The following is a 24,669-nucleotide window of genomic DNA, read 5'->3' as shown; positions in this document are numbered from 1 at the left end:
TGTATAATTGCTGTGACTGGATGATGCTGGATTGAAACAGGTTGTGTATTCAGTTGTAAATAGACCCCTGCTGTCCAGCAATAGAGCGGCTCCTGCTGCCTCTCTCTGGTTGAGCTCTTGGGGGGATTCCTGGAGAGTTCCAGTTGGTTGGTGAAGTTTCGGTGGAGGGAATTCCCGGTGGGTGGGTGGTGTCCCTGGAAGGGCCGCGTGAGTTCGGAAATAAAGTTTGTTCCTGCTTGAGTGGCTCTTGATTTGTGCCCAGCCAGACTGTGGCAACCTTTCAAAGTGTATAACTGAGTTGCACGAAGCTTTGCAACCATCACCACAAATTCCAGAATACATCCATCACCCCCAAAACAATTTGTTTTACTCAGAGTCCAAAGATCATTGCATTATCATAGCCTTTTAAATATTCAAATTTATCAAATACTCACTTGGACTTTGCATAGTTCTGTGCTATTAACCATCTCAAGATTTGATATTCTGTATTCTTTTTTTTTTTTTTTCCTTCCTTCAGATATCTTCCAGATTCTTCAGGGCAAGTGGTAAACACTTAAGAATGGGTCCTATGTACTCTAAACAGACTCAGGAAATGCTTTGTTCTTTGGATGTATGGCACATCATCTCAAAGGAAATGAGACTGGTAATTTTTACAGAGAATATGTGAAACCTTCAGATAAAAGCTTTAAAAATTTGTTTATTTTGGAAACTTTTATAAAAGGGGGGATTTCTTTTTTCTATTTCAAGGTTAAATAAAATCTACAACTATACAACAGGTTCCTAACAGGTTTAAGGAGAACCTAAATATTTTCATATAAACAGTTCATATAAATTTTTTAAAGTCACTCACCAAAGCAGGAAACAAATTTTCCAGTCTCTGATTTTCAAAACATCTATTCCTTAGTCTCTTGCTTTGCTTCTATTTTAATTTGTTGGAACTAATTTTACCTAAAACGAGCAAAAATGCCTATTTTCTATTTTATGCCAACATTATCTGGTCTCCAAGAGGAAAACTCTACTTTAGTCATGTTTGGCTTTTTTAAATAGCATCCTCTATATTGACTTTTTAAATTTATACTTATGTGGTGCTGAGGATCAAACCCACTGCCTCACCTCACTAGGTGAGCGCTCTACCACTGAGCCTGCATCCTCTAAACTTAAGAGTCATTATATATACTTTGAATCTTCTGTTCACGATTACTTATTCTTTAGTAAAAATAGGTTTGAGTATTCATAAGCAAAAGTACTCATGTAAATTGATCTTCAGAACACACAGTTCAAATAATTTGAAATGGTTATAGGTTTGTTCACTACAAAGAAACTAAAAATAGTCATAAAACTAGAAGATAGCCTTTTTTAAGTGACTAATTCTTTTAGTTAAAACCAAAAAAATTTTAACCAAACTAGGTATATGCTGTAAAAACTTAATTTTATTAATCTCTAATGAAAATCTCCAAAATAAAACTATTTTAACATAAAATTTGGTATAATTATATTTTCCCTAGGAAAAGGCCCTAATAAAGTCTTTGAAAATCTATGACTCTTTATACTCCCTGGATTTTAATATGTTCTATTCACCTCCAGTTTCTCCAAGTTAATAATCATAGGATTGCTTTTAATATAGACCAAAATATACAAAATTTATTGGAAAACACTATATTTTTTTAAAAATTTTTTATTTATTTTTATTTTTTAGGTGTAGATGGACACAACACAATGGCTTTATTTTTATGTGGTGCTGGGGATGGAATCTAGATCTCGCCCGTGCTAGGCGAGCGCTCTACCGCTGAACCCAATCCCAGCCCATACATTTTTTTTTTTTTAAATAAATGAATGAATAAGCTGATTTTTAAAAATATTTTAAAATCTTACCTTCTGTTGGGCTATTATTAACTATTATAGTAGCTCTTACCACAGAGTTATGGTTATCATGCAAGGCTTCACTACACTTACCTAGACTTGGTAGATTAAAATGTAAATCTTAGATAGCACAGATATTTTGCATTTGGTAAGGTAATCATTTATGTTGTATACATAGTCATTTCCTAGATATTTGGTTCTTTGTTTGAAGACCATGGTTTTAGGGGGTGTCAATGAAAGGTTGAGTGGATAGCTGCAAAATAATCATCTCCGGAAAGCTTGACTTTTTCCCCATTTTTTTATTGGTGCATTACAGTTGCACATAATGATGGGACTTTTTACATATTTCTACACACACAATATAAAAGTAAAATTTGGCCACAAAAAAAACTAGATTTAATACTTTTCTTCTGAATTGAATTTATTCTTTTTAAGCTAGTCTTATAAAGTTTACCCTAATCCTTTCTTAGGAATATAATAATATAAAGAAAGAATTTTTCAGGCTGGGGTTGTGGCTCTGTGGTAGAGCACTCGCCTAGCACGTGTGAGGCCCTGGGTTCGATACTCAGCACCACATAAACATAAATAAAATAAAGGTATTGCATCCAACTACAACTAAAAAATAAATATTAAAAGAATTTTCTATGAGTTTATAGAATCTCACATTTCTTAGGTATGTATTTCTAATTAAAAATACAATTTACCCATTTTATTTTTTTAATATTTATTTTTTAGTTGTAGTTGGACACAACACCTTTATTTCACTTGTTTATTTTTGTATGTGGTGCTGAGGATCAAACCCAAGGTCTCCCACATGGGAGGTGAGCACTTTACTGCTGAGTCACAACCCCAGCCCCAAATTTACCCATTTTTTTATTCCAGAATTTGGAGAAGTAAGCGCTGCTTTATGTGGTCATTGGTATAACACTTAAGAATAATTCTGGGGGCTGGGGATGAAGCTCAGCATGTACCAGGTCCTGGGATTGATCCCTAGCATTGTAAGAAAAAAAAAATTATTTTCTGTAATCATAAAACTTTCAGTAGAACAGGTTTTGGAGCATCTCCTTTTATTGGGTTAAACTCCTCTAAGTCTAAAGGCTCCAATCTGTGAATGAGAACAGAACTAGCAACCTCCAGGGTTATTATGAGGATTTAGGAAATTATACACATAAAGGCACAGCAGACAGTAAGGGCCATTAGTAGCCATTGCTTTTCTTGTAGTTGCTGCTGGTATTTTATCAATTCTATTATTTGCAATGCTTATATGGTTAACTCACTCACATGACCAAAAACACATATCATCACAATATGGGTCTCATATTAAATATTTATTTATTGTATATGTGATTACTTCAGAAAGGAGGAAAATTAAGTGGTAATTTCAAGTAATCAAAAGCTCTATTCAGCTGAAGGCATGGTGGTACATACTTGGAAACTCAGTTACTTGGGAGGCTGAAGCAGGAGGATTCTAAATTCAAGGCCATGTGGGCAACTTAGTAAGACCCTGTCTCAAAATTTAAAAGACAGAAAGGGAAGCTGGGGATTTAGCTCAGTGTTAGAGCACCCCTGGGTTCAATCCCCAGGACAACAACAACAAAAAAAAGCCCCATTTATATACAAATCAAAGGAGAGTGAATACATTTGGTAAAGTATTTAATGCAGTGTGATTTACATCAAACATTAAGATCTGGTGAATCAGATTTTAAAATTTGGTCAGACACATAGATGAAAAATAATGTATAAGGTCAAAAAGTACAAAAAGCAGGTTTAGCTTTAAGAGATTAAAACGTTTTAAAAGCATGGATTTATTCTAAACACATTTTTAAAAACCCATAGTGTCACTTTAAGAAGCCTATTATAAAAAGTTACTTAATAGCAAGTAACCATTTATGGTTCATGATATGAAGTAACGTTTTTAAAATTTCTTTTTGCAGTGCCCAGGTCTAACCCAGGGGAGTTCTCCCCCTGGGCTACATTCCCAGACTATTTGTTTATAAACAGAATCTCACTAAGTGGCCTGGCCTAGCCTCAAATTTGTAATCCCCTTGCCTCAATCTCAGTAGCTGGGATTGCAGGCCAATGCCACACACCCAGCAATACAAGTTAACTTTAAAGAGCCTGATACATAATTTATTTTCTAAATCATCAATGCAGGCAAACATTCTAACTTTAACTTTTTGCCTTCAAGCAAAATTGTGTTCTACTTTTCATAACCCATTTGTAAAGATTTCCAGAAAGTAGCAATCTGGTAGCAATTTTAGTGGTGTTTAACTTAGTGTCAGAGACACTGACACATTTTGACTATACATCAACTTAATGGAGCAGAAAAGTACAGGCCAAACCCTTGGTAATGGCTATAAGAACTGGGAATATAGATCGGAGCACGAAATTACCAGTCTATAGGACAGATGAAATCAAATGATTTTCAACATATTTTAATTCCAATTTTAGGGTGGCTCCTGTCTGAATTGTGTTGAGGATTCTGAAGATGAAGTTAGTGTTCTATGAGAAAAAGTGTTGCTATGTATTGATTTTAAAGCCATGGCTGACATGGGTGGGCAGAAAGAGGGACTGATTTGCCAAGTGTCTAAGTTTGGTATATTACATGTGGTACAAGGCACATGAGTCTCAGCATCAGGGGCCTGCAATCTCTTATCTTCACTCTGGCTACACATCTGATTCATCCTTCTCTCTCTGAAAACTAGTTCCCCCATCACGTGCACCCAACCCTACTCTGTTAATGTGGCAGGAAATGTTGCCCTTTCAGCTCCTGAGTTGACTGTCAGCGGTACAATCAGTAGGAGAGACTAAGTTGTGGTTCTTATTTGCAAAGAACAGAAAGAGCCCCTTAATTTAAGCAGAAAAGAAATTTATTGGAGGAAGTTGTTTGGGATGCAGGCATCATCAGCTCTGGACACTTCTTGCCTCCTGCAACTGAAATCCCTATCCCTCAAACCCTCACTTTCTGCCATGGAACTCTCAACTCTACCATGGCCACCATGAATAATCTGAGTCACCTTTGTGTCACTCCCTCAAAATTCAAATTCCAGGTTGAAGCCTGGGATTAGTAGTAAGGTACTAAGACCCCAGGTCTATACTCTCCCTATTTATAGAGGGCAAATTCTCAGAAAAGAAAGTTAATCAGATAACCTCAAAAGACATCTACTACTTGCTGTATTTTGCTTGACAGAGATCATGTAACAGGACCATCTAGCTTAGAAACTGCAGTCAGAAAGTAGAGTGAGGAACCAATTCAGAGTATGAAAGTTTAAAGCTGTAGGTAAGCCTAGATAGTCAGTGGATACCCAGAAGCAGAGTTAAAATTAGGGGATTTGGTAGCTATAACATGACTGAGGCCAAAGAGCAAGAGAACCAGAAAGAACTGAAGCAGAGAATAAACCAAGATATGATCTCAAAGTAAATGCCAAGAGCAAAGTCTAGACTACTAGAAAACAGTCATGGAGCTGAGAGGCATGGCAGGCACAGGATGAAATTCTGACTGTGAACCAGGTAGCAGCCACAAAGTTAAAAGCTAGAAAAACAACAAAAGAAGCAAGATGATGGGGTACATTTGATGACATTTATTTAAGATTGCTGGCTGTGACATTTATTAATTGTAAAAATGTTTATCAACATCTGTTCATTGTCAGACATGTGTGTGTGTGTATATATATATATATATATATATATATATATATATATATATATATAATCTCCATTGATGGTTCTCTTAGATAGTTTTAACTTTCCCTCAACTGGGCAAAAGCTATGATCCATGAGCCACAGTCCTTGAGGGAAAAAAGATACCAAGTGTTGAGAAATGGGTGGATTACCTTATTGTTTCACTAAGCTTGGCACCATGAGTCTAACACTCAAGGAAAAATACCTTACTTTTGCCTGATCCTCCAAATCTTTGCTTAGAGGGGTCCTCATATTCCTCCTAATTGGGCTTATGAACAATCTTGGCAAGGCCATGGTGCTACAGATAACTTCAGGCACCAAGCAGACTTGAGGAGATCTAGTCTTTGAATGGTAGAAGGCATTTTGAAAGGGGTGGTGGTGGGGATGGGTGTTTGAGAGCAGAGGCATGCATATTGCATGCACCTTGTGCAGGGCCACAGGCTTTCTTTCCACTGTTACCAGGAAAAGAAAATCATCATCATGGCCTCAGTGATGGAAGCAGCAGCAGATCACTCACTGATAGAAAGAAGTTTATCTTAAAAAACAATTTTTTTTTTTTCCTGGCAGAATCACAGGTTCCAGGGTGAATATGGGCATCAGTTCAACTTCTAATCTTTTAAACTTCCAGCCAAATTATTTTAAGCATTAATAAACTTAAATAAAACATTTTACTTTTCTAGGGAGCTAACATATCTCATAAATTATTTGTTTAAAGCTTTCCCCTGGTTTTCTTACCAAACTTTTCCCCAGGCATTTCTAGACAGGTCCCTTCTCACTCCTTCACACATATACAATACCAGACCTCTATGTCATGCAGGAGAGCAACACATAGGGTCGAGCATCTTCACTTTTCCATTTCATAAGTAAAATAAAAAGATTTTCATTAAAACTAACATCTAGCATATAAAATTCAAACAAGACTTTACCGATTCTGTCCCATTAAAAAATAAATGTTTTAAATATTCCTGGAAATAAGTGAGCCATTGAATGTAAGATACTAAACTTTCCAGTTTTTTTACAGACTAAAACTTGGCACTGGACAATGATTATTTGAAAAAGGAAAACAAAGAATTGAAGTAATAAACAAAAACAAAACAAAACAAAAAAAAATGAGGGTGAGGTGAAGCAAATTCAAGTCAATTTAAACTATAACTTGTAGGTGAGATTTTGACACCACCTTTAAATCTCCATACAGAACAAATTCAAAGCTGGATAAACTAGTATTGTAAACCTGATTTTTTGAGACTGAGAGTTTAGGAAAACAAAAATATTTCTACTCTGGCTATAAGTTCAGAAAGGCAACAGCTCAAGGACTTTATTTTCTTGTTTTAAAAATAGAAGTCTACTCAAAAATTTTAATGTCTAAAACATCAATGGCAAATATAGTTTCAGTAATTAAATGAAGCACCTTATCATATTACATGTGCCTTTTTGTTAATGTGGATGCCTATGCTTACTTTTGGTTCATTTAGTGAGCTGAAGAAAAAAAATTTTTTTTTCATCCTTAAGTTCCTAGAATACCGGAATACTGACCCAGATGATTGTGCTATTTCATGTTTATCGAAGATGATTCTGAATTTCACTAAAACCACAAAGGAAACCAAAAGTCCCACATTAATAGTCCCACCAAACAGGAAACAAAAAGCGGAAATTAAGAGCTTGAGGAGATAGAAGTGACTTCAGCAAAACAGCCTCAAAGTTTAACCCATCTCCACCTTGACTTAACCCTGGTTCTTACCCTGGTTCCTTCCGGACCCTTCCCCTTCTGTAAGGCAAATAGGAAAGGTGCATGGGTTCAGATAAATACGATTCTAGTTGTGGCTGCTCCACTTTTTGAGGACCCAGCCTCAGTTTTCACAGCTGTCGAGTAGGGTCATAATACCTGTCCCTCACTGGGACATTGCCAGGATCACATAAGAATACGCTGTCCCAAGATAAGCGAAAGCCACCAACTTGGGAGGGTTGCCAACAGGACTCAGCTTGGTTCCCCTCCCGGCAAGGCTGGTTCGACCTACAGTCAACAGGAAGCTCCCGGGGCAGGGACAGGATCCCAGCCTCGGAAAGAGGCCAGACGCGAACGTTTTTGGACGGCGACCAGGGTGGTGAGGAGAGTGTGAGCAACGCCTTCCTAGCTCACACGGCTGGGCTGAGATTTTACTATCCACGACAAAGAGTGCGGAAGCACAGTACCGAGAAGCAAACAGCCAACCAAGAAAAACTCAACCCTGCTCTCCCCCACGAAAACAAAGCTCCAAAGCCCTCGGCACGACGGCCCCGGAGCAGAGGGGCACGAGAAAAGGCAGGGGGGCGGAATCGGCGCGCCCCATTCAATCGCCGCGGCAGCCGCGGGCCCGCGGGTGGGCAGCGGCGCTGCGGGCCTGCTCCGCGGGTGGAGAAGCGCCTCCTCCCCACGCCCCCTCAGCCTGCGCCGCCCCAGGAATCCGCCCCGGACCCCGCCGCCATGTTGGGTCAGGAGGAGTGACCCGGACCCGCCGCCGACCCGGACCTCGGCTGAGCGGCTCTGGGCCCGCGGAGGGGCGGGGGGCGCCGGCGCCGGAAGGCGCGAGAGTCGGGCCAGCGCGGCGCGAGTTCCGGTAAGCGGGCGGTAGCGCGCAGGTAGCCGCAGCCCCCGCCCCGCGCCCGCCCCCACCGCGGAGCGGAGGGGGCGGGGCCGCGAGAGGAGGAGGTGAGAGTGGGGCCGAGGGGTGGGGAGCCCGGGAATTCCCTCCTCCAGAAGTAACGAGTCCCGGGCCGGCTCCGCCGTCGTCGCTACCGCCTCGCGCCCCGCGCTGAGGAGGTGGAGGAGGGAGAGGGCCCCGCGGACGTTGCCTCCGCTCCGCGCCCCCTCCCCGCCGCCCCGAGCCGCAGCAGCAGCAGCGACTCATGCGAACGCGGCCGGAGGGCAGGTAAGGAACCGGCGTGGCCCGGTGAGCAGAGGCGGGCGACCCCGGCCCCAGCAGCGCTAGGCCCTGGCTCTGGCGCCCGCCCGCGCCCGAAGGCGCCGCGGCGGCCGCCGCCGTTCCCCGCCCCCGCCGGCCCCGAGCCGGGAAGTTGGGGAGAAACTTCTCCCCTCCCCCGGCTCGGCCGGCGGGCGTGTCTCCTTGCCCGCGCTACCTGCTCGGTCCCCGACCGGGTCCGGGTCCCGTCCTTCCCGGTCCCGCCCAAGTCCGACTTGAGGTCCTCGGAGCTTTGGGACACCCCCCAATCCCGCATCCTTGAGGGTGTGGACCACCTGGCGAGGTTTAGTTTTGCCCCCATGGTTGGTGCCGGGGGCAAGGGAAGCGGCCTTTCTGTCCTAGAGGCTGGACGTCTGTCTGAGTGTCGCCTGATGCCTGTGGCAACTGTGCAGGGAGAGAGGAGGACGGTGTGTGGGGCGAGTGGTGAGCCTCTGGCTTCACTTGGTTTGATTGAAAACCGCAACATGTTTAAAGTTTTTCTTTGTTTTGGGTTGGGGGTTGGGAAGTAGACCATTCAGAGTCCGCTTTTACAGCACCTTGCCACCCCACCTCACGTTCGGTTCTCTGTCCACATGTGTTAAAGAAAATTTTGTTTTAAACGGTGTTTTTCTTCTTGATAATTGTTTCCAGCTTTTGCCGTATTGGGCATGGGACAGAGTTGTTTCAGGAAGCTTTGGAAAGTCACGTCTGGTGTAGGAATAGCGTTATTTTTTGTTTAATAGTGAGAGGGACACAGTGTAGTTCGGACTTGGTTGAATTATTTTCTGCATAATTGAACATAGAATAACATACGGTCAAATATTTAATAAATTATTAAATAAAAGTGTAGTAGCACCACTGGTGTGTTTTCACTTAGATGATTTAACATGTATGATATGATGATAGTATGTATATTCGTTCTTTGTAAAATTATAGTGCCATAAGTATCTAGGTAGTTCTAAGCGTATATAAACCATACTTTTTACTTTCTTTATCCGGTTAAGTTTCTGAAGTTAAATTACACTCTAAGGAAAATATTACTAAATGTGTACTTGTGACCATGTGTTAAATCCAGTAACTAGCACAATGCTTGGCACAGAGTGGACAGGAAGCATTTTGAATGGATAGATGATGAAGGGGTGTCTTGAATTAGAAGCCAACGATCTTGTATGCATCACATATAATAGTCATATATTGTACTGTAAGAAAGTTGTATTTCATCAAGGCCATTTTTCTTACAAATGTGTGAGATCCTGCTCTGTTGACTCTTAATTGTGTCTTAATTTTTGCATACTAGCTAAATCTCAGTGAAGAATTTAAATACTGGTTGGCAATTCAGAGGGTCCTAAATTTGAAACAACGACAAAAATTGCCTTTGATCTCAATATAAATACAAGATAGTTCATATCCAAGTTTCCAGGATAAAAGATAAAAGGGTTCTTAAAGTATGTACTCTCTTGTAAGCACAATAATGTTATAATAGCTTTAGTTTTGCAGTTAGTTTTTGCTGACTTAATAAGCCACAAAATTGACTCCTTGCTTTTCAATCGAAAGTGATATTACAGACTTGACCTCTCTTCCTGGGATAGATGGAATTTGTCTTATGATCAAAGTGTAATAGTAATACATGGTTGAAATTTTTTTTTGAGTTTAAGTAATTCTCAAGCTGCAAAAATTAATATTTGTGCAAATGAAACTTATTGTATATAATGACCAAAGAGTAAATATGCTAAAAGAATAGCAGTGACCCAATATAAATGAAATATTACTAATGCAAGATTTGTTTATATTCAAAGTTGAAGTGTGCATCATTTGAAGCTGTAATTTATTACTGTTAATAGTTTTCTTTACAAATATATTTAGTTTTCAATATAGTGAATTAATGCAATGTGGACATTATTTTTTGTGTTAGCATTATATTAAGAAAGAAATTTAATCAAAAATTTTTGAAAAGCAATGCCAAACCCTGATGTCTAGAAATGCAAGCTTGGGTGATAAAACTTTATTTTAAACAAACAAAACCTGCAAGGAAGTGGTCTTAAAATACAATTAAAGATGGGAGAAGGGAACAGGCTGTGATTAGGAAAGTTCTTTTAACCTGGTGGTGGTCACAGGGGTGCTGGCCTTAGTATAATTCATTAAGTTGTACATTTGTGTGCTTTTCTAAAACTGTTTTATTTCACATGGAACTTCTTTATTTTTTAAAGAAGCCCATGTGTAATGAAAATAAGGGGCTTGGATTGAGAATTTAGTATTTGGTGGTGAATAACTTTGGAACACTGCCTAGACTCTCCTTTGCAAACAGTATTAGACTTACTAAATCATAATTGTTATATACTGGCTGGTGTTTATAACTGCCTTGAAAATGTTGCATACTCACTTCTAAATGTTCAATAATTGAAGAATTTTGAAAAAATTTTAATAAAGTTATGGGTTTTCTATGTTAATTACTTTAATTTTGATTGCAGACACTAGGTTTTACTAATTTATGCATTTTAAAAAAATTTTTATGTATTTTAAGTGATAGCTTAAGTTTAAGTGCTCAGTTTAAGTGTCAGCTATATGTGGCAAACCCCAAACTAGAAGATGCTGTGGGCAACTTTTGCTGCTTCTGAAATGTTGTTGCTCAGTTTATAAATATGCCAAGTAAATAGCAGTAGCATCTTATCCTTTTACCTCTACTAGGAAATCAAAATGTGCTTATTGAAAAATGGATACTATTCTGTAATCAACTACCCTATTTTTCAGAAAAGTAGGTAAAATGAAAAAACAGAACTTTATGACATCAAAATAATAAGCATTATTATTTTCAGTTTTATAGAACAGTAATTCTTTAGATCAGTAATTTCAGCCTTAGTTCCAATAGTCTTAGGATGTTGTGAAATTCTCAGTGCAAAATATGTTTACATTTACTTAAATTTTATGAAGATGTATAGTACCTGAGGGGAGAATATGTTTTTTTTCTCAAAAGAAAACAAATGATTGTCTGGTGTTTGAGATTCAGAAATGCAGAGAATCATTGCTTATGCTACTTTACTTGCATTGTGTAATGTTTACTCACTGTTTTAGATGTCGATGTTGTTGCTTTGCATTGTTGTCAAGTTAAAGAAGAGATCATGCTCTGTGCCAAATTCTTATATCACAGGAACTCTGTCATGTTATAAAGGTGATGTTTGTGCTACTGGCCTTGTTGTGTGGATGTTTACAGGAAGTTTTAGTAAGATCTTTCATTGTTCAGAACCCTAAATGGCTTAGGTCACCTTCAGTTCATATTTAAATAGATTTATAATATAAATACAAGTCCTCTAGCAAGGTACGACTAATTTTCTTTAATAATCTATTCCTATTAAGGTATTTTGATGTCTTATCAGTAGTGTGTGCAGCAGTTTGTGTGTGCCTGTGGTAGGGTATGTATTATCTCTTTTCTTCCTCTCAGCTGCTCCAGTGCCACAATTAGGCTGCGTATTGCTCAGCTGCAGCTGCTGGGTGATTATGAACCATCCAGCTCCTGTCTAAACTCAAAGGCAGATTTAGCAAAAGGAGCTATAGTAACTGCAGAGGGTGAAAGAGAAGAGCTGGTGTTGCTGCCAATATCATTTTAATGTGTCTGTATGCCAAGGAATCATTGGCTGCAGCAGCACTACTGTTGTCTCAGAACTAACAGACTTGATAGCAATATATCCTTGTCTGGATTGGGTTTACCTTTAAGATCTTGGAACCCACTTCGGGAAAGACAGAGAATCCTGTAATTGCAGAGTATAGCACAGTGTAGTATGGTACTGATATACTGAATTACAAGCCACTGCGCGTCAACTCCTCCCCACTCCCCATCCCTGGGTAGCAATGCCCTTCACTTGCTGTTGTTTGAGTGTACAGTAAGATTAGAGATTGAAAATTCCTTGACTCATACACAGTATACTCCATTCTGCTTTAAACTGGAATTCTTAGAATAGCTATTGTTGTTTGGAAGGTGGCGTGATTGCTGATGGACTCCCTGCTTTCTCCTAGAAAGTGGAAGAACCTCAAGAAGGATTATTTCTAGAACTAGATACACAAGGCATATCCCCTGTTGCTGCCTGAATTTTACCAGAAGAAACCCTAGATTCTTTTCTCCTCGGTCCTTCACCTTATTCCTGTTGTTTGAGAAGATGAACATTAACAAACACAGACCAGTGTCAGCTATATGTGGCACACCCCAAACTAGAAGGTGCTGTGGGCAACTTTTGCTGCTTCTGAAATGTTGTTGCTCAGTTTATAAATATGTCAAGTAAATAGCAGCAGCATCTTATCTTTTTACCACTACTGTATACTGAAAATCTGGAGACATTTTTTTTGCTAATCCTGACTTGACTTAGTTGTTCCGGGTTTGGCTAATTTGTGATGGGGGTTAGAGAGCACTCACACTTTTATAACCTAAAGGAAGGAAGAGGAAAGGAAGGAAGAGGTACAGGAAGACTATACACTTGAGTATTATCAAGTACACAGACATAATTAATGACACTGGTGTGATCATCTCTTCCTTTGTGTTCTCACAAAACCCATATGACAGCACATTTTTTGCATTATAACCATTTGTTTCCATGGCTGGACTTATCCTTGACGTAGTGTTCACTGTGGTTAGGACATTTTCATATTAATCCTTGACAAAGCCCCTAGTATAATACAAAGTAAATTTTGAACTGTATTCATGGATGTGTCCGAGCATAGTTATACGACTTCGTAACTACAGATGATTTTTAGACGTGACAAATATTTCAGGTATACCTTTAATAAAATTTTATAAAGTTAACAGTACTTTTTCATAAGTTAAAAGTTAAATGAATTCTTTAGACTTTTGTTTTCAAAGTTTTATTCTAGATAGTGATTTCGTAAAACAATTTAAACAGTCTTGCAAATATGAATTTATAGGTCATTTTGATATTTCTTCTTTTTAAAAATTTTTTGGTTATATATGGACACAATACCTTTATTTTATTTGTTTATTTTTAATGTGGTGCTAAGGATCAAACGTAGTGTCTCACACATGCTAGGCAAGTGCTCTATTATTGAGCTACATCCCAAGCCCCTCATTTTGATAGTTATAACATTAGTAGAAAGTTTTTTAGTATGTTTTATTTTAAAGATTTTTATTTTGTTGAATATAGAAAGTCTAAGATATAAAAAATATAAAAATCCTAGATTTTTCTGAAATGCATTTGCTATTTTATCATGTTAATAGTAAGTCAGTAGTATGTGTTTGTGTTTGCCTAGGACAGAAAGGAAAATAATTTTTTATGCCATAATATGTGTAAAGGAATGCATAGTTGATATGTCTGGTAGATTATTAGGGGTGGGGACAGGGATAGGAAAGGCTCAGGAAAGGACTGACCACTGAAATGTGGCCTCTCTCCTAGCAATGTATAGACTCTAGGTTTTGCTTCAGCTGACTACAGAGGATATTCACTCTCTGATGTTTTTGGTATAACTTTCAGTTTCTTGTCATTAAGTCAAAGTTGGGGTAAGGTGGAAGAAGTTGGCTTTTGTGTATGTTAATACTTGCAATTGTTCCATAGCAAGTGTATTGATTTCTAACTTTTGTTTTGATGTGATTAGTATTTTACAGATAACAATACTTTAAAAAATAATAGCAGTCAGGTGTTTGGAAAGCAGCAGAGAAAGAAATATAACATAATAAGGAAAGAACTAGAATGAAGAAGAAAATCTGGGTTGTAATTTCACTTCTAACAATAACAAGCTGTGTAGCTTTGGTAAATTCAGTAAACTTCCTAGACTATTTGAAGTAAGAAGTAATTAGGCAAAATTGTTTCTAATAGTCTTTCAACCTTATGTAAATTTGGACTTTTGCTAGAGTTGCAATTTTTGTGATATTGATAAATTTTCAAGAATGTTTTAGTTCAAAATTTGTGGTAAGATTAGACATCAGGTAAATAAAAATTATAATAAAAAAACTGACCCATGGACTTTAGCACTGAACTTTCTCAAGCAAGTAGTATTATTCCATTTGTTATGTGAACATTTATTGACCCTGTCATGTGATTAAAAACTGCTATAATTTATTATTATGAAAAATGATTTCAACATGAATGACTGCCATTCTCTAGGAATTCACAGTTCAGTAGAATTGGCTTTGATTATGAGGATGTTATACATTTTGTAAGTTGGTAGATCTTTTTAGTGAGATAATTCATTACAATACTTTCGGGGTTTGATGGCATTAGGTTTGTGATACCTCTGATAGTTTAATAAGATCCTTTGCACTAGACAGATTTAGCCTCAAGTAAATTGATTAAATTTTCTAGGCAGGAAAATTTGATTAAATGTTATTCCAGGCGTTAGTTCATTACAGATGTTTGTGAATGAGATATATGGGCTTTTATAGACATTTTAGTATAAAAAGATGATTGAAAGGCTTTTAAAAAACATTTCGTATTTATGTTACAATAATATCATAAAATGATGCTTTCATTATGCTCTTAAAGCAGATAGTTCCAAAGTCAGTTAACAGGTAATCATAGCTATTTGGATGAGAACTTTGTCGCAGTGTATCAGGAAAATAGCTATTATGAAAACTCAATTCTCTTTTTTTAATTGACCAAAGCGTAGACTACTTGTTCTGAATATTTTTCTTTAACACATGTGGTTAATAATTGGAATAAAATAAGCATGAGCATTTGAAGAGGGTTAGCATTTGAAGGTTTGCAAAATAGATTTCTGAAAAAAGAAAATAAAATTATAAATAGTATTCCCAAAGTTTGTCATTTAGTTCTTTGAAAATGAAAATCTATTTTGCCAGAAAAAGTCTCTTTTGTGACATAATCCTTCTTGGTTAAATTTTTAGGTAATTCATTGGAGTTAACATTTTAAAAAATCGTAAAAAGCCAGACAGGTATCATGGTGTTTCAGGGGTTAATTTGTACTCTTTTTTTTTTTTTTTTTTTTTTAGTTGTCCATGGACCTTTCATTTTTATTTATATGTAGAACTGAGAATCAAACCCAGGGCCTCACACATGCTAGGAAAGCACTCTACCACTGAGCTACAACTCTAACCCCATCTGTACGCTTCTTAAATATATGAAATATTTGTCCTCCAAATGCTGCACTTATGAGGTGGATAAGCCTATAGTCTTGTCACTCACCCTTGCTCCCCACTTTTCCAGCCCCTATTTAAAAATCACTGTTATGCATTCAGTATTAAAATGCTAAGACTCTCCCAGTTATGCCTTGTTAGGCTGACTTTAAGCATAGCCTTAAAGTCCCTAGTTGCTACCACCCACTAGCTAGGGACTGTGGCCTCCAGGCTAACCCTGTAGGACTGTGTGAAGTGTCAAAAGATTTGGAATGAAACCAAAATAGTAGAAAAGGACTTGGGAAAATAAGTAGTGACAAATCAGTGTTTATAGTTTTCCCTTCTTTGACCTTTTCCATTTCCCATCTCTTCTCTAAGACTTTGGAAGGAAGGAAGCCTATTGTATGACAGGTGTGGTGGATGCTACCCTTTCATGTGCATATCACAGTTAGCTTAAATATTTGAATTGTTTCTAGAATACACAGAAAAATTGTGGCAAAGGTAGGTATTTATTACAGTTGAAGTAACAGGATCAGAAAATATATGTGATTTGCTAAGGTCACATAACTAGTGATTGGACAGAACTTGGATTTGAATCTAGAGCTTTATTCCTTAGGAATAAGGAACAGTGATTGAAAGGACAATTTCTTCTTTCTTTTCCACTACATTATACATTTGAATTGAAAACAGAAAATTTTCAGTGACTTATACTTTCTTTTTTAAAAAAAAAAATTTTGAGAGAGAGAGAAAGAGAAGAAAGAGAGAAAATTTTTTTTAATATTTATTTTTCAGTTTTAGGTGGACACAACATCTTTATTTTATTTTTATGTGGTGCTGAGGATCGAACCCAGCGCCCCGCGCATGCCAGGTGAGTGCGCTACCGCTTGAGCCATATCGCCAGCCCCTTATACTTTTTTTTTAATGGATGTGGCTTTGCAGTACATGTTTCATAATAGATGTCAGTATTAATTCATTAGCAGAAAAAGACTGATTATTGCACTAACTAGACTTTAAAGTGCTACTCTTTTGTAAGTTTGGCTTTATAATGGAAAATGATATACTAAGTCCAAAGCATTTTTTTTTTTTTTTCTCTTTTTACAAAATAAAATGTTTAGCCCAGCCAGCCATGTGGTGGTACATGCCTGTAATCCCAGCAACTCAGAAGGTTGAGGCAGAAGGATAGAAAGTCCAAGGCCAACCTCAGCAATTTAGGCCCTAAGCAACTTACTGAGACCATGTCTTAAAATAAAAAGTTAAACCTCCAGGGGATGTGATTCTTAGTAAAGTACCCCTGGGTTCAAATCCCAGTACTAAAAAAGTATTTAGCCTAGATTTACAGAAAGAAAATCCTTAGTGTGTTTTCCCAACCAAGTGCCCCCGCATCTTTATTTAATTCACCAAAGAAACAAGCATGCAAAAGATGGGTTATTACATTAAGTAAACTGTAGCAAATTCTGCCCTTTTGTAGGTTTGGATTTGTGTGGTCTGTGTATAGTCTGTATGTATAATGTAGTCAGTACCCCTGCCATGTGCAAATATATACACTATATTTATATATGTATGTGGATATAGTTTATGTTAACTGAATCTTCTGACTTAAAAGATGATCAAATGATTACTATACAATGTTGCCTTCATTTCTACTAGTAGATATAATTTTTTCCTAGATGAGGTAGTAGAGATAGATAGAAGGTCTTGCTACCTAATGGTTCTTTGTCACATTTCAAGACATGTGCTGCAGATAGAGGCACTTACTAATGTGCCCTATCAGTAGGATAGTGATTTCCTATTTACGCAGACATTCAAGGCTGCATTTGGAGCAAACAATAGGATTCCTCTAAACTGGTTGATTTCTTTAATTTTTATTATCTTCCATACTTATTTGTTTCTATAAATCCTATTGTTTACATGAATTCCTCACCATCTGGAAGAATATTCTTGTCTAAAGCTTAAATGGAAATTTTGTTTGCTACTGTTTTGCCACTGTGTCAAGTTCTTGCATTGACAGTAATTTCCTTCACCACCTTAAAAGACTTTTCTTCATTGACTTCCTTTTATTTCTTCACTTGTATCTCTGAAGAATATACCCTTTGTCCTCCCTAATAAGCTGGAGCATTGTTTTCTAGTGGACTACCAGCTATACTTTGTAGCACTATTGTCCCATTGAGAATATCCACAGTGCAACTCCTTCTTGCTGGCCAACAGTTCATCATTGCCCAAGCTTAAATCTTTATATAAAGGTTGGCAGATAAATTTTACACTTCTGTTATTGAAATGACTGCCACTGGAATTTAAGCTGCATGAGGGAAGGAATTTTTATTTTGACTACTGAAGTTATTCCAAACATCCAGAACAGTGACACTTTTTTTTAATGTGTGCAGTTTTTTCTTTTTTTAAATTGGCGTATTATAGTTATAATTTGTTATAATATTCATACAGCATACAATAAAACAGTATAATTTGATCAATTTCATTCCCCAGTACCTCCCATTTCCCTTCCCTCCCTCCTTTTCCTCTATTCTATTAGTCTTCTTTTTTTTTTTTAAATTTGTTCTAATTAGTTATACATGATGGTAGAATGCCTTTTGACACACACAGGATGTCTGTCTCATTCTACCCGTCTTCCCATCCCCACATCCTCACCCTTCCCTTCACTGCCTTCTGCACAATTCAAAGTTCCTTCATTTTCCCCTACCTTCCCCCAATGGATCAGCATCTACTTATCAGAGAAAACATTTGGCCTTTGGTTTTTTTGGGACTGGCTATTTTCATTTAGCATGATGTTCTCTAGTTCCATCCATTTACCTGCAAGTACCATAATTTTATTCACTTTTAAGGCTGAGTAATATTCCATTGTGTATATATACCACAGTTTCTTTATCCATTCATCTATTGAAGGGCATCTAGGTTGGTTCCACATTTTAGCTGTTGTGAATTGAGCTGCTATAAACATTGATGGCTGCATCACTTAGTATGCTGATTTTAAGTCCTTTGGGTATAAACCAAGGAGTGGGATAACTGGGTCAAATGGTGGTTCCATTCCAAGTTTTCTGAGGTATCTCCATACTACTTTCCAAAATGGTTGCACCAATTTGCAGTCCCACCAGCAGTTTATGAGTATATCTTTTTCCCCAAATCCTTGCCAACACTTATTGCTTGTATTCTTGAAAATTGCCATTCTGACTGGAGTTAGATGAATCTTACAGTAGTTTTGATTTGCATTTCTCTAATTGCTAGAGAGTATGAACATTTTTCCATATGTTTGTTGATGGATTCTATTTCTTCTTTGAAATATCTGTTCAGTTGTTCAGTTCCTTAACTCATTTATTGATTTTTTTGGGGGGGGGAGTGTTAAGTTTTTTGAGTTCTTTATATGTCCTGGAGTTTATTAGTGCTCTGAGGTAAAGATTTTTTTCTCACTTTGTAGGCTCTCTCTTCACATTATTAATTGTTTCCTTTGCTGAGAAAAAACTTTTCAGTTTGAATCCATCCCATTTGTTGATTCTTAATTTTACTTTTTGTGGTTTAGATGTCTTGTTAAGGAATTCAGGTCCTAAGCTGACATGATGAAAATTTGGGCCTGCTTTTTCTTCTTGAAAGTGTTTCTTTTAGTGTCTAAGTATTTGATCCACTTTGAGTCAATTTTTGTGCAGGGTGTGAGATAGAGGTTTAATTTCATTTTGCTACTATGGATTTCTAGTTTTCCCAGCACCGTTTGTTGAATAGTCTATCTTTTCTCAATATGTTTTTGGTGCCTTTGTCTAGTATGAGACAACTGTATTTATATGGGCTTATCTCTGTGTTGTTTATTTTGTACCATTGGCCTACATGTCTATTTTGGTACCAATACCATGCCATTTTTGTTACTGTTGCTCTGTAGTATAGGTTAAGGTATGATATAGTGATGCCTCCTGCTTCACTCTAACTAAGGATTGCTTTGGCTATTCTGGGTCTCTTATTTTTCCAAATGAATTTCATGAATGCTTTTTCTAGTTCTATGAAGAATGTCATTGGAATTTTAATAGGAATTGCATTAAATCTGTATAATAACTTTGATAGTATAGTCATTTTGACAGTATTAATTCTGCCTATCCAGGAGCATGGGAGATCTTTCTATCTTCTGTAGTTTTCTTCAATTTCTATCTTTAGTGTTCTGTAGTTTTCATTGTACAGGTCTTTCACCTCTTTTTTTTTTTTTTTTTAATTATTTTTTTAGTTTTCGGCGGACACAGCATCTTTCTTTGTATGTGGTGCTGAGGATCGAACCCGGGCCGCACGCATGCCAGGCAAGCATGCTACCGCTTGAGCCACATCCCCAGCCCCTTTCACCTCTTTTATTAGATTGATTCTCAAGTATTTTTTATTTTTTTGAAGCTATCGTGAATGGGGTAATTTTTCCTAATTTCTCTCTCAGAAGATTTCATCACTGGTGTATGGAAATGCATTTGATTTTGGGGTGTTGATTTTATATCCTACTTTGCTGAATTCATTTTATTCTAAAAGTTTTCTGGAGGAATTTTTTTGGATCTTCTAGATATAGAATCATGTCATCAGCAAATAGTGGTAGTTTGAGTTCTTTACCTATTTGTATCCCTTTAATTTCTTTCTTCTGTCTAATTGCTCTGGCTAGAGTTTCAAGGATGCAGTTGAATAGAAGCGGTGAAAGAGGACATCCTTGTCTTGTTCCAGTTTTCAGAGAGAATGCTTTCATTTTCTCTATTTAGAATGATGTTGGCCTTGAGTTTAGCATAGATAGCTTTTACAATGTTGAGGTATATTCCTACTATCTCTAGTTTTTCTAGTGTTTTGAACATGAAGCTGTGTGCTGTATTTTGTCAGATGCTTTTTCTGCCTCTTGAGGTAACATATGATTCTTATTTTTAAGTCTATTAATATGATGAATTACATTTATTGATTTCCATGTGTTTAACCAACCCTGCATCCCTGGGATAAACTCCACTTGATCGTGGTACACTCTCTTTTTAATATGTTTTTGTATGCGATTTGCCAGAATTTTATTGAGAATTTTTGCATCTGTGTTCATCAGGGATGTTGGTCTGAAGTTCTCTTTCCTTAATGTATCTTTGTCTGGTTTTGGTGTCAGGATGATACTAGCCTCATAGAATGAGTTTGGAAGGGTTCCCTCCTTTTCTATTTCATGGAATAATTTGAGGAGTATTGGTATTAATTGTTCTTTGAAGGTTTTACAGAACTTGCCTGAGAATCTGTCTGGTCCTATTCCTTTCTTGGTTGGTAGGCTTCTATTTTATTGCTTGAAATTGATCTGTTTAAATTTTCTTTGTCTTCCTGATTCAATTTGGGTAGTTCATATGTCTATAGAAAAATGTTGATGTCTTCAAGATATTCTATTTTATTGGAGTATAAATTTTCAAAATAGGTTCTTTTTTTAAAAAATTATTTTTTAGTTGTAGTTGGACACAATACCTTTATTTACTTATTTTTATGTGTGCTGAGGATCGAACCTAGGGCCTCACACGTGCTAGGTGAGTGCTCTACCGCTGAGCCACAACCCCAGCCCCAAAATAGGTTCTTATTATATGTATTTCAGTAGTGTTTTTCATGATATTTTCTTTTTCTTCATGAATTTTAGTGATTTGAACTCTCTCTCCCCTTTTCTTCGCTAGCGTGGCTGAGGGTTTATCAATTTTATTTATTTTTTCAAAGAACCAACATTTTGTTTTGTCAATTTTTTCATTTGTTTTAATTTCATTAATTTCAGCTCTGATTTTAATTATTATTTCCTGTCTTTGACTACTTTTGGTATTGATTTTGTTCTTTTTCTGGGGCTTTGAAATGTAATGTTAGGTCATTTATTTGTTGACTTTTTATTCTTTTAATGAGTGACCTTAATGCAATGAACTCTCCCTTTAGCACTGCCTTCATAGTGTCCCAGATATTTTGAAAAGATTGTTCATTCCTTTGGTTTGTATCTCTGTGCCTTGGTCTATTCCAATAAATCTTAAATTTGGTCTTTTATGTTATCCCATTTTTCTTGGAAGTTCTGTTCATGGTTTCTTACCATCTTCTTTGTGCGGTTGACTTAATTTCCAGAGTATATATTTTATCTTCATTCCTGAGGTTCTGTCTTCTAAGTGGTCTAGTCTGTTGGTGATACTTTCCATTGAAATTTTAATTTTGTTCATTGTTTCCTTAATTTCAAGAATTTCTGGTTGTTGTTTTTTTCCACAATCTAACTCTATTGAAATGATCTTTCACTTCCTGTATTTTCTCTTTGATTTTACTCCTTGTACTACCTTTAATTCAGATCAGCTTAACTATGTACATTTTAAATTCCTTCTACTGTGTTATCTATGGATTCTATTGTTGGAACATCTTGGTTTGTTTGAGGTGCTTTGTTCCCTTGTTTTTTCATGTTGTTTGTGTGTCTTCCCATCTAGTGGTATGGATCTGAGGCAGTAGTTTCTACCCTGTAATCTTATAGTGTCCCTGAAGGCTTCTAGTACCTTACCTTTAAGGGAGAGACTAATAGTAACAACACCCAATGCAAACAATATACTTTTAAACAAAATAGTTCCTATTAAGGCTTCTACAGTTTTGTCGCAATAAACAGAAATAATATGTTAAATTATTGTCTACAATATAAACAGTAAGTCTACTGAAAGGGTTTACAGTTTCTAATGATGGACAGTGAAGGAACAGAAGTAGTGTAAGATGTGATATTTATGAGGGAGAAAGAAGATAAAGGTAAAAATTTATAGTAAGAACAAGGGGGGAATTAATAGAGGTTGGCTGTTAGTATGAGAGAAGAGAATCCAGGGAGACAGGTAGGTGAGAGAAAAAAATATATACAGATTTTAAAGAATAAAATAAATAATCAAAAAGTAAAAATATAAGAATACACAGAAAATCTGTATTATACTATTCAGACATTCCATTTCTCAATAAATTGATGCATGAAAAATATTTAAATTCTAAGATGATAGAGATGTGAGAGAGGGGGCAAAAGAAAAAAAAAGGTAAAGTCTCAATGGAAAATTGAATGATAGCTTCCATTGGCTTTCAAAAAATTTCTCAGCTTCCCTTCTCTGATGATAGGTGGAGTTGTCTGAAGTTTGATGGTCCAGTTTCCTGGGACCTGTTGGGTGGTGAGCCGATAGCAAGATGCCCTCACGCCCTTTTCCAGTCTTCCCCACCATTGTAGCTGGCCTCCTCTGTCCCTGTGCACTTCAGGACTCACTAAGCTGTAGACAGCCCAGTTTTCTCCAGCTGAGTTCCCCACAGCAAACTGCCCCAAGTCTCTGGTGTTCCATGGGTTTGCTAGACCCAGACTGACCCACATAAGCCCAGCTACAATCTGATGGACCTGGGCTTCAGATTTCCCCAGGCTCTGCCTTGCTACAGTCCCTCAATCTCAATTCCTCCATTTCAACTTGCAAGGAGAACACCAGGAACGTGCTCACACAAAGGAACAACACTACAAATAGGCAGCCAGATGGTGGCCACTAGCACACCCAGCAGAAAGACCTCAGATGCAACCAGATTTGCAGCTCCCCGACAATATATCTCCAGGCCCTGGCTGGTGTCTCCAAACTGAAGCCCCACCCCCCAGATGTGGGTGGTAGTAGCAGCGGCAAACTTGGAGGCCCTAGATGGTGTCCCAAAATGGTGGTGGCCACGTGTAATCAAACCTGTGGGTACTTTGTCAGTGGACTTCTGGGTAGTGGGCAGCAGGTGATCCACTGGCAGTCTGTGGGCAGTCTGCAGGCAGGAGATCTGCAGGTGGACATCGGGCTGTGGGCAATGTGCAGGCAAGAGGTGGGCAGATGGGCAAATGGCTGATGATAGGTAAAAGTCATCTAACGATCTGTGCTCAAAAGGCGGGGGATTTGCTGGTAGATGGCAGGTGATCACGGAGGGCAAATGAGGGGTAGCCAGGGATCAGTGGGCAGTAAGGCTGCCTTTCAGAGGAACAGTATTTCCTCTGGTTGAATCCAGAGTCATGGAGTGACAAGGAATGTAGCCTCTCTTTAAGTCCACCATCTTGGATCTCCCTGATGGTGACACTTTTGAAGTATTTTTGAATGCAGGAAAGTGTAACAGTCAGCTAGTAGTGTCTGCCTACCATCAGCATATCAACAAATAACTCCTCACTAAACTCAGGCAATAATCATTTTTTTTTTAACTTTGGAGTGGCAGACCTAGTACTAAGCTAGTAGCATTAATAAGCAAGTAAATTCAAATAAACAATCTACTGGAGTCTGATATAGAAACTGGTTTGATTTGGCAGTGACTTGTAAATGTTAAGAGAAGTAGAACTTAAATTATTCCTAAGGACAATTATCCATTTACAATAAGTGGGTTATGTTTATTTTTTAAGTTTCTTATTCTGTAAATATATGTCTAGAATTATGCTTCTTAAGCACTCAGTACCTCTTACAATTATAGTATGTGAGCAATTTATATGGCTATCTGTTCATAAGGAGAGCTAGTCCCTGGCAGGACAATCTAGTTCCCCAAAACAACTTCTCACCCAAGAAGGGGGAGGATGGATTTTTGGTAGACAGTTAGCTGTGTCTGCCACAGGTTGGGACAGGAAATAACCTAGCAGTTACAGTTAGCCATCTGTATGAAAATACACTAATTTTATAAACAGAGTATTTTTTTGAAAAAGTTGGCCATAAGTGAACTTCCTTATTTCAGGCTTCAGTATTTCTAAAGAAGCAAACTATGTATGATAGAAGACTTCATAACTCAGACCTTCTTGAAGTTTGTTTTCTAAAGCAGAGTGTCTGATAAATTTAATTTTGTATTTTTAGGTGGGAAAAGAATCTAGAAAGATATTAGTTGTTCTAATTTTAACTTAATTAGAACCAATAGAAAAAATAAGCTAGTGATATCTAAATTCTAGAAAGAATCTTTGGAGATAAGGGGCAATGTCATCATGAGTTTTATTAAAAGTATCAGGGAAGAGAATTCTCTATATTACTATGTGTGCCTTAGATTTCAGGAATCATGAGAAAAGCAGTAAGAATATGATGTAAGATTCTAATAATGTACCACCCAAAGGAATGAAAAGTCTAAAAATGCTCCAAACATTTTATAGGTAAAGTACAAGCACTCTGGTAGGAGGGGGAGTTCAGAGTT

At 37.4% G+C, this 24,669-nt stretch overlaps 1 protein-coding gene across 4 annotated transcripts in view; it reads left to right on the top strand.

Annotated features, from left to right (window-relative positions):
- Positions 1-7,993: 7,993 nt before the first annotated feature.
- Yes1 (YES proto-oncogene 1, Src family tyrosine kinase) overlaps positions 7,994-24,669 on the top strand; it is a 79,761-nt gene continuing 63,085 nt past the window's right edge. The window contains exon 1 of one of the 4 annotated variants that reach the window (XM_071602876.1): positions 7,994-8,135. The gene's annotated coding sequence lies outside the window, so the exon portion shown is untranslated. The other 3 variants (XM_071602877.1, XM_071602878.1, XM_027942920.2) reach the window with 3 other exon arrangements.

This window comes from Marmota flaviventris, chromosome 16 (genome assembly GCF_047511675.1).
Source record: "Marmota flaviventris isolate mMarFla1 chromosome 16, mMarFla1.hap1, whole genome shotgun sequence".
Classification (NCBI taxonomy): Eukaryota; Metazoa; Chordata; class Mammalia; order Rodentia; family Sciuridae; genus Marmota; species Marmota flaviventris.
The sequence above is the reverse complement of the archived record's forward strand: the minus strand, read 5'-3'. Positions and strand labels throughout refer to the sequence as shown.